Source organism: Elephantulus edwardii, unplaced genomic scaffold, assembly GCF_000299155.1.
Source record: "Elephantulus edwardii isolate Elephantulus edwardi_28Jun2011 unplaced genomic scaffold, EleEdw1.0 scaffold00215, whole genome shotgun sequence".
In the NCBI taxonomy this organism is placed as follows: domain Eukaryota; kingdom Metazoa; phylum Chordata; class Mammalia; order Macroscelidea; family Macroscelididae; genus Elephantulus; species Elephantulus edwardii.
In genome coordinates this window covers 168,608-180,268 of record NW_006399965.1, presented here as the reverse complement: position 1 = coordinate 180,268, position 11,661 = coordinate 168,608, and positions in this window count along the sequence as shown.

The window sequence follows — 11,661 nt, the reverse complement described above, 5'->3', positions numbered from 1 at the left end:
CTACTCTAAAGGGCCCCTTTGGCAGTAGGAAACACATAGACTATTATGGAGATTGATTTTGGAATTTAGATGCACTCTTATTGATTGTGCTTGCCAGTCTTTGATTTTGAGTCTCTCTTTTCCTTCCTTTTTTAGGTATGTTTCTTATAGGCAACACATTGATGGGCTTTGCTTTTATCCATTCTGCTACTCTTTTTCCCTTAATTTCTTCCTTTAGTCCACTCACATGAAGTGTTATTATTTTCATACCAGGTTTTACTTTTGCCATTTTTCAATGTTAATTTTTCTGATGTTTCTGGTTACTATGGTCCATATGTACTTTCTTTTGGTGTCTCTGTGTGAAGGATTTCATTTAAAATTTTTTGTAGTTTTGGTGTTGTTTTCATAAATTCCCTAAGTTCTTTCTTTTCTCCAAAGGATCTAATTTCTCCTTCACATCTGATGGAGAGCTTTGCTGGATATAGGATCCTTGGCTGGCAATGTTTTCTTTCAACTTTCTGTACATGCCATCCCAGTGTCTTCTAGCTCACATTGTTTCTGCTGAGAAGTCAGCACTTAATCTAATTGTTTCCTCTTTGTAGGTGATGCTTTTTGCCCTCCATTGTGCTTTTAGAATTCTATCCTTATTTTTCATTTTGGAGAATTTGGCTATGATATATCTTGATGTTTTTATTTTGAGTCTAGTCTATATGGTTTTTATTGTACTTCTTAAATGTGGATTTCCTTGTTCTTCAAAATTCCTGGGAAGCTTTCTTCTAGTACATCTTCCACAATTTTCTCAGTGATTTAGCTGTCACTCCACTGTGCTGGATTTCCAGTCATATGCATGTTATTGCATTTGATGTCATCCCACATGATTCTAATATTTCCTTCATTTTCTTTACGTCTCATCACTGATTTTTCTTCCAGTATGTTTTCAGTGAGGCACTTGTCTTCCAACTCATTGACTCTCTGTTCATCCGTTCTGTTCTACTTTTTTGTGCCATGAGCATTTTGGACACTTCTACCATTTCGATGTTAATATTCTGGATTGTAATTTCATGTTATTTCTAGTACTATGTTGTCTGTACCCTCTTTGTCTTCTGAGGATTTTTTAGGACTTATACCTCTTTATTTATACTATCAAATCTTTCTTCTATCTTTTGCATTTTTTCCATAGTTGTTCAAGTTGCTTTTCATCAATATATTTCTTCTGGACTCCTGTCTCTGGGGTATTTGCTTTCTTAATTGTTTCCTCAATCTTTTGCACTTTCTTCTGTACTGTTCAAGTTGTTCCTCATCAATATAGTTCCTCTGAACTGGTGTCTCTGGTGTATTTGCTTTCTTAATTGATTCTTTCATCATTTGCATCTTCTTCTATAGCTGTTTAAATAACTCCACAGCAACATATTTTTTCTGGTTCTTTCTGGGGTTTTCATTGGGTCTGCTTTGTTAGGAGAAGGGTTATTTTGTTTTTTCATAACTGGGACAGACCAATGCTTTCTTGACATTACATGAAGTATTTTCTTAGTAGATTTTAGGCTGTTGTAACTATTTAGTGACCAAGAGTATGGCAATGATCTGTGAAGGACCTACATATTTGTTCCTTCTTCTTGAGTATCAATGCAGTGCCCCCCCCCAAAAGGACCCGCATGGGAAACCAACAAGCCTTGGTTTTTTCCTTCCAGAATTGGCTCCTCCTCCTTACTCAAGCTGCTCCAGCTGTTTCGCTCCCCTCCACCTGAGCGTTAAGTGGTCCCACATAGCTTAGGAAAATAGCAGTGATCTCTCCAAAGTACCTAGTTAATCAACTGGAACAGATCCATGGCTGTTAACTACACAGCCTCTAAGTGTTTTAAATGCACCATCTCAAAATTAAAGTTCATATTGTTTGAAACAATTTTGGTGTGAAAATCAAATGGTCACAGAAGTGACAAAGCAAACAGGCATAAAATATGAAGAAAACAAGTGACAAAATAACTACAAACTTTGTCCTTCTGGTCATTATAGTACAATAAACAATTAACCATAAGGCATTTTTTCTTTTAGTCTTCAAACAGCAAACAATACACTTTTCTAACAACATAACCATGATTAATTTATAAAAATTGGCATTTACGATTTACCTCAAAATATTTCCCTGTAGTGGGAAACTTAGCATTACAGAATTTCAAGATTAACAAGTTTTAAAAATCCATTTTGTTGCCTTTATAAAACAAAACAGGAGCTAACATTTGGTCAAAATCTGTTCACACATCAGATCTATTGTTATATTATTTCCATTGAATATAATCTGATTTAATTTAATGATTCTTCCTTTTCGTGTGATTTCAAACTCAGCAACATCTTCCAAGACCATATTGAAAAAGTCATAAAAACCTAGAAGTATTTCAACCATTTATCACTCCTCATCATGATGTGAATCCTTGGTCCTATACACTTGTCCACAAGTTCTAGTGGCAGTAATTTCCACAGGTCATTGGTAGCAGTAAACACCGTGGCTCAGGATCTTAAACATTTCCAAGCTGCCATGAAGGCACGTCTATTGCTCTCTACCTGTCTGGAACAAAGAATGAAGAAAATCAAAGATGTAGTAAAACAATTGGTTCAAAGAAATAAAGGATCATACACACTTCAAACTCCACAACCCTACAAGAACTAGATGATACCCAGCTGCACTATTCCTACCTACTTAAAGAATTATAGTAGCTGATTCTGAATATTGTTTTTGTTGTCAGCTGCTGTTCTAAACAGAGTGGGATAAAAAAGAAGAGTAAAACTCAAAACTAAAAAAGGCCAGGCTTGCTGGTCCAAAATGAAAATGATAGGATCCCTACGACTTTCACCTTAGTCACTCTTGAACCTGGGACAAAACTCATCTCCAAGGCTCACCTTTCAGTCAGACAGGCTACAAGATAACCAGTAACATCAGGGAGGCAGCCACTCCTTCAAATAACCAACCATGCGAGGTCAAAAGAACAGCATTTGCTAAAGGATAAATCCGGAAAAGCAGGTAAAGGTAGGTGAGAAGGGTTGATGAGAATGAGAATTACAGGGAGGAAGTGGGGAAAGTTGTGATTATAGTCTGGGGGTTGTAATTAATATTACAAAACAAAATGTGTACAAATGATTGAGAAACCAATTCACTCTGTCAATTCAAATAATATTACAAATAAGCAATTGTTTTTTTTTTTTAAATTAAAAGTAGTATGTTAGGCATCAGAGTAGCAACGTTTGACCTCCAATAACTTTAAAGGGAGGAGAATTCCCATCAAGAGTGTCAACAGCAAAAGGCTGATTCCTATCAGGTCAGACACGCTGCTCACCCCAGTGATTCATACCCTCTTATCCCAATTCCAGCATCAAGAACTCCTCCTGCAGCAGAATTCACATACTCATGATTATGGACTTGTTAGGGAAGAGTGATTGTTCCACACTGTAGAGTCAGGACTGACCAGCAGCTGATCTTCCCGCAGGGTTTCAGAAGCACATAATTAATTGCATGGGAGGAGATTGCTCATCTTTCTTCTGTGAAGCAACTGGTAGCTTTGAATTATAGTACATTGCATGTCAGGAAACACTCAGGACACAATTCCTCAATCAGAACAACCTCTCCTCAGACATGCTTGCATGCAGGCCTCTCTGACCCTTGGTTTCTTGGCCTTGGCCTCCATCTACTGGGCAAAGTATTCTGAGAACACTTCTGTTTTTTCTACTAAAAATGAACCATCCTTACTCTGCCAGTAAGACTAGGCCAAAAAGGGCTCATTTCTCATTTCAATGTGTGCGTCAGCAGATCTTGTTTGATATTTTTTTTTAAAATCATTGCTTATATTCAAAATAACCAAGGCTAAATCGTGGCACAGAGATTAAAGTACTTGACTGACAACTGAAAGATTGAACCCGCCGGTGGTTCCAGGTCAAAGAGATGTCTCAGTAAGCTTCTGAAAAGCACGAAGCCTTGGAAACCCTACAGGGCAGGTTCTGTCTTGTCCTGTGAGATCGCCTATGAGTTAGAATCAACTCGGCAGCAGTGGCTTTAAGGCTGATTCTTTCCATTTAGTGTCACTGGAAAATGTGTTCCACCTGCCTTATGGAGCTGTGGGGAAAGGAGAGAAGAAACATGTCTCTGTCACATAGTTCTCAGAGTGTGCTTCCTAAATCCGCAGCACCAACATCATCTGGAGGTTTGTTAGAAATGTAAGTTCTTGGGTTCCCATGCCAGATCTACCCAAGTCAGAAGGTGGCTGTTAATGTGCCATGAGTCAGTTATGACTTATAGAGATCTTATGAACCACAGATCCGAACCATGTCCTAGCCTGTACCATCCTAATTATCTTTGACATACTTGAGCCCATTCCTGTCATTACTACATCTGATTGAAGATCTTCCTCTTTTCATTACCCTCTGCCTCTCAAAGCATAATGCCCCTTTTCAAAGAACAGGCTCTCCTAACCACATTCTCAAAGTAGGTAAGAAGTTTACCTTACTTCCGTCATCCTTCTTGCAGAAGAATTGTATTTTAATAGACATTCCTAGGAGACTTGGGGTCAAGGGTGACAAAGATTGCTATGAATAATATTCTACTTGAGGGTATCTAACAACAAAAAACAACAGCAAGGAATTATGATGAGTGTTAAAGCTTGAGAATCACCGTTACCTAACTCTAGCCCTCTTATCTTCAAAACAACAATTGCGAGTTTCACACTTATTGTTTGTTCTGCCTTTTTCAATTGATGATCAATTAACATCAGGAGAGGAACTGAGAGGGCAGGGGTGAGAAGTCTACCAGTAAATGTTAAAATTGTTTCCCTGTAGAACCCATTCTTACCTTTAAGTTTTTCCAAAACGTAGTACAAAGCCTGTTCTATCCATTCCTGACAACAGCATGGAAGCCTTTTAATTAGTCCACCCAGGAGGAAATAGAGATGTGCTCGTTAAGTAATTGCTCTGATTACCAGTGGGCAGAGGTGTGCATTGTTTTCTGATGCATTTGTTGGGAGTGAGCAGCTTTATCAAACTGAAGGCTTCTTACACAGGATGTTAACATAAAAGGACTCCAACAAGCCGTGTTGGGGAGAGGGAGACAGCCTTGATGGCAGGAACAGACACAAAGCCAATACACACACCAACACGCACACTCACAACGCCAGTTCACACTGTGCAGGCTGATCAACAGCCTGGATCCTGGCAAAGTGAGCATCAATATTCCTGGCAGTCCCAGAAAGTTCCAAGGAACTATCGAAGCTTCATACCTTCCTTCTAATTCTCCTTGCATGGGGTTAAATGTTTACATTTTATTGAAAGTGTCTCAGCCCAGTGCCAAGATATGTGGACCCAAGACTCAGGAATGTAAGAAATGGAGATAAGCACCTTTTGTAAGTTTTTCCCAGAGTGACTGCTCAGGGTGTCAAATCCTTCAATCCTGCTAATGAGTCTTAGTGATGGTATCACAATTCTTCCGAGTTGGAAAGCCCCGCTGAGACTCTCTCCTCCTGCTCGCCTCTCCAGCTAAGACACACTATCAGTACAAGCTCTGTCTGAGCACCATTCAGTATTATCAGTCTGAAGCCTCACTGATTAAGTTCCTGCTAGCTGGAACATGATTGTTAGAACTACATAGACAGGGGCTCAACCTACAGAGGCTACTTCCAATGATTGTTTGTTGTTCTTGTTGATTGCCTTCAAGTCGAGCGCTACTCATAGTGAGCCTATGAACAAAAGGCCTGAAGCCCCTCTACAACTGTCGACATTTATCAAAGTTCATAGGGTTTCTGGAGGCACGTTGTTTAGGAGGTGGATGACACTCCTGCTTGTAATCTCCAAAAAGGACACTGTCAAGAATACTTTAGCAAAATACTCCTGAAAAACAAAAATTAAGTGGGAAGTATCAAAACCTACTACTGATGTTGTGTACCATCAAGTTGGAACCAACCCATAGCTGACACTCTCTTGGTTTTTCAGAGGCAATTATTTGCACAGGAGATTGATTGCCCATCCTTCTCCCGCAAAGCAGCTGGTGAATTCAAACTGCATGCCTTCAGGATTGCAGGGTAGCTTCTTGCCACTAGTCTACTGGTGCTCAGTGGACCTAGATGATAGACTGAAATAATGAGATGTTTAACTTTGGTTCCACAGTCCCAGGAGTGAATGCTAGCTTCTGTTTAATTATTTAACCTAGAGTTAGTTACTCGATAGCTCCAAGGTCATTATTTTAGTTATAAAATGATGTAATACTAACTGTTCTGTAGATGTATATTTGGGCTAGAGATAACCTATTGATGCTGAACCAATTCTGACTGACACATAGACCAATGGAATGAAATTGAGAACCCAGAAGGTAATCCATCTGTCTATGGTTAACTGTATTTGACAAGGAAACAAAACCTATCAAGTGGGAAAAAAACAATCTCTTCGATAAATGACTTCTACCTGCATTAAGCTGAAACAGGATCTAAATCTCACACCATACACAAAAATCAACTCAAAGTGGATCAGAGACCTAGGAGAAAAGCCCCAAACCATAATGGCCATAAGAGACAAAATGGAACAAGCTTGGAAGGCTTATCCTATGGGATAATTAGACAGGCAAATACAGACAGAAATGCACAACCAGGAGAGGATAACATCGATAAATGGGACCTTCTAAAGAATAAGTATCTGTGTGCATCAAAAACTTTTTCCAATAGGGTAAAAAGAAAACATACCAACTTGGGAAAAAGTATTTGGCAATAAAATCTCAGGCAAAGTTCTCATAACAAAAGTTTACAAAATACTATAGGCTCTCCACAAGGAAAAAACTGATAATCCGATCATAAAATGTGCAAACAACATGCAAAGACTTCACAAAGAAAGTAATTCAGATGGTCAACAGACACATGAAGAAATGCTCAGAATCACTAGCAATCAGTGAGATACAGATCAAAACCACAATGAGATACCATGTAACCCCAGTAGCAGTGGAAAAGTTTAACAAGACAGCAAGCAATTGATGTTGAAGAGGATGTGGAGAGACTGGAACTCTCATACACTGTTGGTGGGATTTTAAAATGGTATAAGTACTCTGGAAGTCAGTTGATGTTTCCTCAACAAGTAGAATATAGTAATTCCATATAACCCAGCTATTCATTCCACTACTAGTAATATAACCCAAGCAAAATAGAACTGAGATACAAAGGGAGGTTGTTCACAGCAGTGTTACAGAAAAAGCTCAAATGTCCATGAACAAATGAATGGATTGAAAAACTATAGTATATTCACTCGGTGGAATACTATGCAGCACTTCAAGCAATGATTTTTGAAAAATGCTATATAGCATGAGAGAGGCTGGTGAGCATTATGCTGAACAAACTAATCCGATCCATGAGGACAAATACTGCATAAGACAGTTATTGTAAAAATAGGACAATGAGTAAGATGTGGATAAAAGGTCAAGGGAGCAGGGGAAGGAAGAAGGGGAGCTAAGGGTAGGAAGGGAGGGCAATCATGGAGTGGCAGTGGGTAGAGTGAGGGGCTGAAGGAATGAGAATAGATCTAGTGAGGACCTGAAACGATGGGGTGATAGTAGGCATAGATGAATGGGGATTAATTTAATAAAACACAGTGTGTGGTAATCATTGTATGAAATACAATTTCCATGAATAAAACACAATGTATATTGACATTGTATGCAAACCAACATAAAATAAAAATTAAAAATTCACATACACACAAAATAGTGTTTTCAAACTCAAATCCCCTCACAATGAATAATTTCAGACTCGTGGCAGCTCTCCATCATATTCCAAGCCGTAAATGTTTGCAGGAGGAGATTGATCATCTTTCTCCTTCGCAGCATGTGCTAATAATTTATTTTACAATGATAAGAACTAACCTAGTTACTAAAAGGAGGAAGTTAACAATGTTCCTGTTGTCTAAAACGCTGTATTTCTCCAGCTTTAATGATTCCTCCTCTCTTCAGACCTCCCTTTCCTGTCTTTGAGTTTAGTTATTCAGCAGAATATCTCACAGAAACTAAAAAAGAACCATCATAAGGGAGCTCTGGTGGCCTAGTGGCAAGAAGCTGTGCTGCAATCCCGAATGCACATGGTTTGAATCCACCGGATGTTCTGCTGGAGAAGGAAGGGAAATCTCTTCCTGTGCCAGTGGGATCCAATTCTATGGTACACAGCAAGGGGTAGGGGTAGGGGAAAGAACCATCAGGAAAATGAATGGTTCACACAATTCTGATGATTGATGATTCATGATTCAGGTCAATGCATGAGGATGCAGACTGGTGAGCAATGGGGCCAGGAACCTGAAAGCTGAGGTTGTTGGCTGTCATTTGTCAGAGCAACTGAGTCATGTTAGATGCCTTGGTCCAAGTAAACAAGCTTCTGGGGATAGCATTCTTTGTATAGGACCTCAGGGCTATAAACACAGCCCCAGAGGAACTAAAGGTCGTGACCTGGGTTATACTTGCTAAGAGGGTAGGGCTTGTACCCCACTCTAATCCTGTCTCTTTACTACAATAAATAACACATCTTTGAGCACGTTCTTATACACATATTAAGATTTTCTATTTTGCGATTCTTCCAAAATAGAAGATGGGAAGAATCACAAAATAAAAGGCTGTGATGGAAGAACACTATTCATTGTACCACAGATGAGGTGGTGGAATTGAACAGTCAGCATGCAGTACACTATGTCACCAGGTTCTTTCAGGAAGGCTTACCACCAGCTAAATTGCCAAGGGGTTTGGTTTTTTTGGTTGTTTCTTTTTTTTCCTTTTTCTGCCTTTTAATCCAAATGTCCAAGAATCAGAATTTAATTGGTTCAATGCAATGCAATCACTTTATGTAATTCTGTCCAACCAGAGGTGGCAAAAGGAGAAAATTCTCTAGGTAACCTACAGTAATGGTCTGACAAGGAAACACAGTCAGCACATTGACTTAAAGCTGCTAGTTTCTTTTAATGCCAAGTTGTTTGACTTCATGTGCTACAGAATAGAACTAGTACAGAGAGGTCTTTTGCTGTGATCTGAACAGAAGAAGGTAAGTAGGCCTTTGTTTCTGCAGTGCCATTGGGTAGATTCAAAGCAGCAACCTTTAGGTTTGCACTGTTTCTACCACTTAGGAAACTTTGATTTAATGGTAGATCCATCTGTCTCTTCCAGTAGATCATGAATGTCTTATTAATATCTTTGCTCTCTTTTATGGTTATTGATTCAGGGTGCCATTGAGTGAACTCTGACCACACCATCCCCACAATTTCTGTCATGCTCTGGGCTTTTTGTTGCTGTTTCATCCTTTTTCTTCAGTTCTTTAACTGCTCAAGTAGGCATAAAGGCTGATCCACAAGTCGGCTGCTTAAGCAGATGATCAAGTGGGAAATAAAATATAACTTTACTTTTCTTGTAGACTTTCCATTTTTTAAAAAATTTTATTTTGTTATTTTTACGTGTACCATCAAATCAGATCTGACAGGTACAGGAGGAGATTTCCCCCTCCTTTTCCAGCAGAGCATCTGGTGGCTTTGAACCATGTACCTCTGGGATTGCAGTATAGCATCTTGCCACTAGACCACCAGAGGTCCCTCAGACTTTCCATTTTTGTGAATAGTTCTCCAGATTTCTATTGTTACTGAAATTTTTGGGAAAGAAGCATGTTATGGGTTGAATTGTTGTTGTTGTTAAGTGTCACTGAATCAACTGTTTGTTACTCCTAGTGACACTGAACAGCTGTGCCCTGTCTTGTGCCATTCTCATCATCTCTGACACACATGAGCCTGCCATTACAGTAACTATGCCAAGCCTTCTCTCTTCTCTCTTCAGATCTTCTCATCCTGCAGTGACCCTCTACTTTTCCAAGCTTGGTGTCCCTTCCCAAGGACTGTTCCCTCCTAACTTTATTTTCTAAGTATGTGAGATGAAGTTTCTCTATCCATGCCTCCAAGGAGCACCCTGGTGTAGCCTTTTTCAAGACATATTTGTTTGTCCTTTTGGCATTCTATGGGATATTTGGTAATCTTCTTTAATGCTCCAATTCATAGGCATCAACTTCTCTTTCATTATCCTTCTCACTGTCCAACTTTCAGATGCATAGCAAGTAATTTAGGTTTGTATCAGGTACGCCTTAGTCTTCAAACCAGCATCTTTGTTTGTCAGCCCATTGGGGAGGTGTCTGACAGAAGACTTTCCCAATACAGTACCTTTTTAGATTTTCTGGCTGCCAAAGGTGTTGATTGTGGATCCGAGCAAGATGAAGTAATTGACAATTCCCACCTCGTCTCATTCTATTCATGAGGTTGTCTTTTGGCCCCATAGTAAGAACTTTTGTTTTCATGCTGTTAAGGGTATAACCTATATTGAAGGCGGTATTCTTTGATTCTCAGTGGCAAGTGCTGAATTATGTCCTCCCAAAAATATCCATGAATTACTGTCACTGAGTGACATAGTAGCCTTCCATTGGGCTTCTGAGACTGTAAATGGAGCAGGAGGACTGTTCATCATTATCCCACAAAGCCATTGTGGATTTTAAGCTGCTGGAGAGGTAGAGACTTTTGGTTAGGAGCACAGAATATTGTAGACTATGCCATCAAAAGAACTGATGTCTTTGAATTTTGCTGTTGGCAACGAGGACTGGTGAAAGAAGACAGAGGGGAGCTCTGGTGGCCTAGTGTCAAAAAGCTGTGCTGTAATCCCTAAGGCATGTGGTTCAAGTCCACCAGATGCTCCGCTGGAGAAGGAGGGGTAATCTCCTCCTGTCCTATTTGACGGTACACAAGGAAAACACAAACAAATAAATGAGAATAAGGGAAGCCAGAACTTTCTTTACTGGCCAAGAGCTGATGTTTTATCTCACATACTTTGGACATGTTGTCAGCAGAAACCAGTCCTTGGAAAAACACAATATGCTTGGAAAGCCAGAGGGTCACAGAAGGAGAGAACACTCTTCAGTGAGATATACTGATACGATGATTGCAACAAGGGGCTTAAGCACTGCAGAGAATGTGAGGTGCAGAATCAGGTCAAGTTTTCATAAGTTGTACACAGGGCTGTATGGACACCTAAGGAAAACAGAAAGATGTGTAAGTTGCATCACAATTTTCAGTATTATGCAATTAGTCTCACTTTGTTATCAGATATAATTATTGCTTGGTTGTAGATCCTAACTTCTATTGATGTTTGTGTGGCAGGTTTAGTGGCATTTATCCAAAGACTTGTGATGTGGCTTACAGGGTTAGATCACAGTTGGGATCAATCTCTTTTGATTGAGGTATGAAAGAGTTAAAATAAGCAAATAGCATGAAGGGACCCCCTAACACCGAAGAATGAGTCACAATAGGATCCTTGATATCAGGGCACATGGAGATCTTCCAGAAACACTGGCTCAACGAGCACTGAAAAGAAAGAAAATCCCGTCTTCTAAATTTTGAGCCTGAAGAGACCTATAGCATATGTGTGTCTATGTACATATATGTAGATATGTGTGTGAATGCATGTGTATATATGTATATACTTATACACATATATACATACATACAGATACACATATACATATACACACACACACACATATGAAGAAGGAGTGGCATCCACTTCCTAAATAACTTGCCTCCAGAAACTCTATGAACTTTGATAAATGTCAATAGTTGTAGAGGGGCTGAGGGGCTTCAGGCCTTTTGTTCATGCTATGAATCATG